The 5,694-nt window shown below is 40.2% G+C and overlaps 1 long non-coding RNA gene across 1 annotated transcript; it reads left to right on the top strand.

The window, feature by feature from the left end:
* The first annotated feature begins 1,379 nt into the window (after positions 1-1,379).
* LOC148054701 (uncharacterized) lies at positions 1,380-2,713 on the top strand. The gene is made up of 3 exons (XR_015706507.1): positions 1,380-1,495; positions 2,138-2,353; positions 2,514-2,713. It is a non-coding gene; the product is annotated as an uncharacterized LOC148054701 (long non-coding RNA).
* Positions 2,714-5,694: the final 2,981 nt, after the last annotated feature.

Raw genomic sequence — 5,694 nt, 5'->3', positions numbered from 1 at the left:
GGATTTGTCAAGAGCAAATCATGTCAAACCAATCTAATTTTCTTTTGTGAGAGGGTATCAGATCCTGTGGATAAAGGAAAAGCAGCAGATGTCATATTTTCACTTTCGTTAGGCTTTTGACACTGTCTCTTGTGACATTTTGATAAGGAAGCTAGGGAAACCTAATATTGGTGAAATTACTGTAGATTGGGCACAAAAACAATTAGAAAACTGAATGTGGAGAATAATCAGGGGTTTGCTGTCAAAATAAAAGGGTGGATTCAAGGTGTTCTGTAGGAGCCTGTCCTACGTTCAGGACTATTCAATGTTTCAATTGCAATTTGGGTGACAAAACAGAGCGCCATGCTTATTAAATTCCCAGATGACGTGGTGCTAGAAGAGACTGAGAGTAAATTGGAGAACTGGATTAGAATAAGAAATAGCCCTTATCAAAATGGATTCATAGTTTGAAAGAAATTAAATGCAATTTGATAGGAAGAGCTACAAGCGTCACACACAGGCTCGTATGACCAGCTGCAGAAGTGCAGGATGGGAGGGAAAAATGCCTTTGATAGAAGTTCTGTAGAACAGGATCCGAGTTATACAGTAGAGCATAAGCCAAACATAAGTCAACACTGTCATGCTGTTGTGAAAAAGGCAAACGTCATACTGGGATGTATAAACAGGAATATAGCCTACGTGACCCATGAAATTTTTCAGCTTTATTTAGCATCAGTAAGACCTCAGCTTTGAGGCTGTAGCTACTTTTGGGTACTGCAGTTCAAGAAAGATGTGGACTGACTGGAGAAAATCCAGAGGAGAACAGCGATAGTGATCAGAGGTCCAGGAAATGCGACCTACAAAGGAAGAGTAAATGAATTTTCTTCTAAGATAAAGAAGCAAGAACTGGGGGGTACATGACAACTGTATGCAACTACATAAAAGTGGAGGGAGTGTGTGGGAGAGGTTGTGGGAACTCCATCATTTGGTCTCTTATAGAAAAGTTAGACAAACATCAGGAATGATACAGGAGGAGCAGATCCTGCCTTGGGACAGTACAAGGAGCAAGGTGACCTTGCGAGGTCCCTTCCAGCTCTGTTCATCCATGATTCTTTGAAAACTGAGCATGGCATATCCAGGAAATTCAGAATCAGGGTTAAATAAAAAGGGAATCAAAGATACAGAGAAAGAAGAATATGCTCTGAGCAAAATTGTGATGACTGAAGGTGCTGGGACAATGGCAGGGAAGGAAAGGGCAGTTTAATGGGTACTGTTGTGGCTCTAACTTAGTTGGAGTTTTCCAAGGTCAGCCAAGATTTTGCCCTGTGTCAATGATTTCTGTAGCTCAGGAGACAAACTGATATTACAGCTTTTTTTTTTTTTTTTTTTTTTTTTTTTTAAGAATTACGTAGGTCTCATCATGCTACCACTGCTGAATTCCTTTTCTGTTAATGCTATTTGAAATGTAAGGAACCTTTTTCTCTCCTGGGTGCATCCATTCTTCGGATACATACAGGTTCATACTCCTCTTTTTCCTAGGTAGAATTACTTGTCTGACTTCAAAATATCAGTGTTAGGTATAGGATGAAGCATGACTCATTTTGTTTTTTCTTAATGTTCTCCCACAAATAATTGTTATCATTAAAATGTTTCAACTATTTCCAAAACCCATGTTGTATCAGTCTTTCATTTGTTTTTTTTCTTAGTCTGTAAATCTTCATAGATCACATAGGAGCTAGCTTCTTATCACTATCTCACTCCATACAGCAAGACGAGTGTGGAACACCTGATATAGCCAACAGGAGAAGATAGGAGAATGGAGTAAGCCTACACCTTTTCCCTCAGAATTACTTTAGTACTTAACTTCAGACCAGAATGAGGTGTTTTTTCCCTATCTAGGGCTCTTTGTCAGGAATCCTCTCCTGCTGCTTGCTGGAACTGTGCCAGCCTTTTGTTTTAGCAGATTCAAAAAGGGATTAGACAATTGTGCAGGCCCAGGTGTGTAGACACATGCAGAAGGAAGTGGTCTGGGAAGTTCCTTCCAACATTGTTAATATAGCAGTTAGTGGTGCTGGGGCAGTGCAAGGAGCGTGGGTGGCAGAAGTGGCCTGGCTGGCATGCTCTTCCTAAACAACATCTTCTCTTTTTGCTGTCACAGATTGAATCCTGGGCTGCATGGACCACAGTGGGTCCCAGCAAGGCATTTCTTAGGCTCTCATGTCTCACTGTCCTTGAAGACTCAAGGGAGATCCTCCTTCCTCTCCCACATTTCCCCAGCACACAAGCTGCAGAATAGATAAGGCAGTCCCTGAGCATGGCTGAGGTGATCTGAATTTCAGTATCTATATTGACTACAAATAATGAAGACACGAAGGTGGGTTTCCTACAGCCCTGCAGCAGAGCTGTGTGGCTGTTAAATAACTCTGTACATAAAAATTCAATAGCCATGGGACTATTAAATAAAAATATATATGTACATGTGGAAGCATTCAATTTTACTAGGTCCTAAAAACCCCTGGATCTGTTTATCCCAGTTGTCCTAGGTGGCTTGATTTGGTGATTATGCTCTGAGGAATGGGACCTCCATGTGAAACAGGCATGCTCCCTGGCAGAAGCTGGGGACTACAGCATTAGGTGGAAGCTTCACAGAGACAAGATTTCAGTCATGCCTAATTGTTGGGCGTTTTAGTTTTTATGAAACCTTTGAATGGACTCATTTGATGATGACCCAGTTGGACCTCCTAGTTCACACAGGTAAAGCAATAGGCGTCATTATGTAGCACCGATAAATCAGGCGAGTAGTCACGTTTAAGATACATGTACACAGGGGACTAACAATAATCTTTTATTTCTAGGAAAAAACCTTTAGGTCTGACAGGCCTGTAGCTGAAAGCACAGTTTGGAAGTTTTAGTTTTACACATTTAAATATTGCAGAGTGGAAAATAATGTTGAACAGTGTTGAGATTATTTGCTCTGCAATAGTGGTTATGGGTCTGACCTATACTTTGATTATGAGCAAGGACAGAAAAAAGAGGATCCCTAAACCAAAGAGGGTAATTTTTAAAAAACCCTCCTAAATTCTGTTTTCAAAAGTGATTCAGGCACTTAGGAACCTACACTCCATTGAATTTCAACTCACTTTTTGAAAGCAGGATGGAGATGGGTTATCATCTTTGAATGTATTGCAAACAGTGGGAATAAGCTCCTGCAGTCCCTTTAAAGGCAAGTGTTTAGTTGTCTGGAAGTTTTTATTTGCCATCCAATTCCAGACTGACACTCACAGGAGAATAAAATCAGAGAGAGTGTTAGACAGGAGATGAGCGTAACTGAGGGCTCTAAATCACCAAAATCAGTGATGTAAAACAAAAAGTATGAGCAGTCATTACTGTCCATCTACCTGTGCTTTACTGTTTGACAGTTTTGTTCCAGCCACTGTAAGACAAGTGGTCCTCGCAGGGAAAAGCAATGGGAGAGGCTGGAAGAGATTTCTAGATCTCCAAGGGTATTTCATAGGGAAAGGTGAGTCTGGAGAGAAAGCTAAGCAAAAACCAGCAGAAGTGGTAAACTAAACAGAGTGCGAGGTAGGCAGCATATGAAAATGCTGTGAGCTGAAGGATCAGGATTTTTTTAACTGTGGGTCTCCATCACAATATCTTTTCCACACTGTAAAGGGCAGGAAAATAGGAGAAGGGGAAATGGCTGTAAGTGAGAATAGACACAGAGGCAGAGCCAGATTTTTCCAGGGACGAGAACAGGAAGAAAGTGGGAAGCTGAGATTTTATGTAGAGCTGATTGTATTGAGATGGAACAAGAGTTCCAGAAAATTAAAAAGGTGGAGGAGAGAACTTGGAAAAAGAAGGGGTGTTTATGGGGAAAGTCAAGAGGAGAGGAACTCGGGGCTGAAAAATTAGTATTGGAAACATGTAAGTTAAAATGATTGACATATAACTCAGTGAAACCGTCGATCCTTGTCTACCTTCACTGGGATTTAAATATGTCATTACACATATTTGTAAGTGCCCTTCCTGTATTCCATCACTGTTGTCTCTTCATTTGATGAACTGAACTGCCATGAGTTTTCTAAAATTTGACCAACACCAGATTACTGAAGCCAGAAAATAAATCTCTGTCTCACTTACAAACATGCCAGCTTGTCAGACTGTTATTACAGCAACCAGCATGAAACCCTGCTGCGTTTTAGGAGATGTGTTTGCAGTACAGATCTGCAGCAACTCTGGACATGACAGCAGAAGCAACAGCACATACCCCTGTAACTTGCGTTTGGGTGAAGCTACCAGCCTGAGCAAAGCATTTGTCTGCTTTTCTCTGTGGCTTTACTTTTTTCTGATTTCATTGAATACAATATATTTCTGCTTTGGACAGAAAGCTGGGGTCAGCTGGAGAAGTTTTAGTGGGCTGACAATCAGTGCTAAATAGCAAAGAAAAATTACCTTCAAAGCAAAATGCATTTTAATAAAAAAACGAAGAGGAGGAAGAAAGAAATGAAGAGTTTACTAAGGTCATGGGATAAAAGAAAAGTAGCTAGACTAAACAATACTTTGTTTCTAGTGTTTTTCAGTAGGTAAATCCAAAGTGTGGGAAACTGAAGTTTTTAGAATCTGTGTCCTTAATTAGTGGGAAATCGTTATTACACAGGCTGAGCAGTATAGAGCTGTATTAAATGATGCAGGTCACTCCACCTGAGTGATTGGCTTAACTCCAGGTGATTATGAGAGAAACACACAACCTTACATATTGTAACTAAATAAGCTTTACAATATAATTCTAAGGGAACAGAAAAAGATGTTAGTTATTTCATGTGTGTTTGAACTGAGGAAATGAGGTTATATTGCCTATGGTTGCGCGGTCATTCAGGCAAGAGTCCTGAATGGAAATGAATAATGGTGACTGCTCTATGGTCCTCTTCCCGTCACTAGGCAGCTCTGCCTCTCACGAGTGCTACATAGTTCTTCAAACAAATCTCAGTTTTGAATATTGTAAGGGGACTTTCAAAGAAATTTGCAGGAGTTAAGCATTCATAACCCAAAGAAATTAAAAGACAGGCAGCTTTGAAATTTCATCTCTCTCTCTCCTAAAGGTAACAGTTGTGTCATTCTTTTAAAATGCTAAAGGGGAGTTTGTGAATCTGGATATCGCACTAGGCTGCTAGACTTTTAGAACCACTTGTTTATCTCCATTTCTGCCCACTAAAGGAGGATCGGGGCTACTAGACATCTTTTGGGGAGACATTTCATTAGCTCAGCACTTTTTATATTGTATTAGTACTTTCACTGGTGCTTTGCTTTGGTTTTTTTCCTGATATTGGATCTTTAATATTACCCATCTCATTGCTTGAGTGACATAGGAAGTATCTCTTCTGATGCAAATGATAGCAGGAAAGATAATAGCTTGTACTGCAAGGGACATATTTAATGATTCAGAGAGTCTCTCCCAGACCAGGCTAGTGCCTTATTGGTGGGTGCAATGCAGACTAGTATATCTGAGTATATCTGTTTACAATGGCTCATGTCGATGCATTCAGAAGCTGGAGATGCCAGCTTTTCTGTAGATGAAAGGTGGGTCTTTATATGTACATATTTGTATGCATATTCCTATTTGGTTCAGTAAAAATATCAGTGTCCTGCTTTTGGATCTGGCTTTTGGACAGCAGTAATAGAGAAACCTTAAATAAAACAGAGCCTTTGCTTGCTGGG

Source organism: Nipponia nippon, unplaced genomic scaffold (genome assembly GCF_047370975.1).
Source record: "Nipponia nippon isolate SJK-2023a ecotype South Korea unplaced genomic scaffold, ASM4737097v1 scaffold_3, whole genome shotgun sequence".
NCBI lineage: Eukaryota > Metazoa > Chordata > Aves > Pelecaniformes > Threskiornithidae > Nipponia > Nipponia nippon.
Note: the sequence above shows the minus strand (reverse complement) of the source record. Positions and strands in the feature narration are given on the sequence as shown.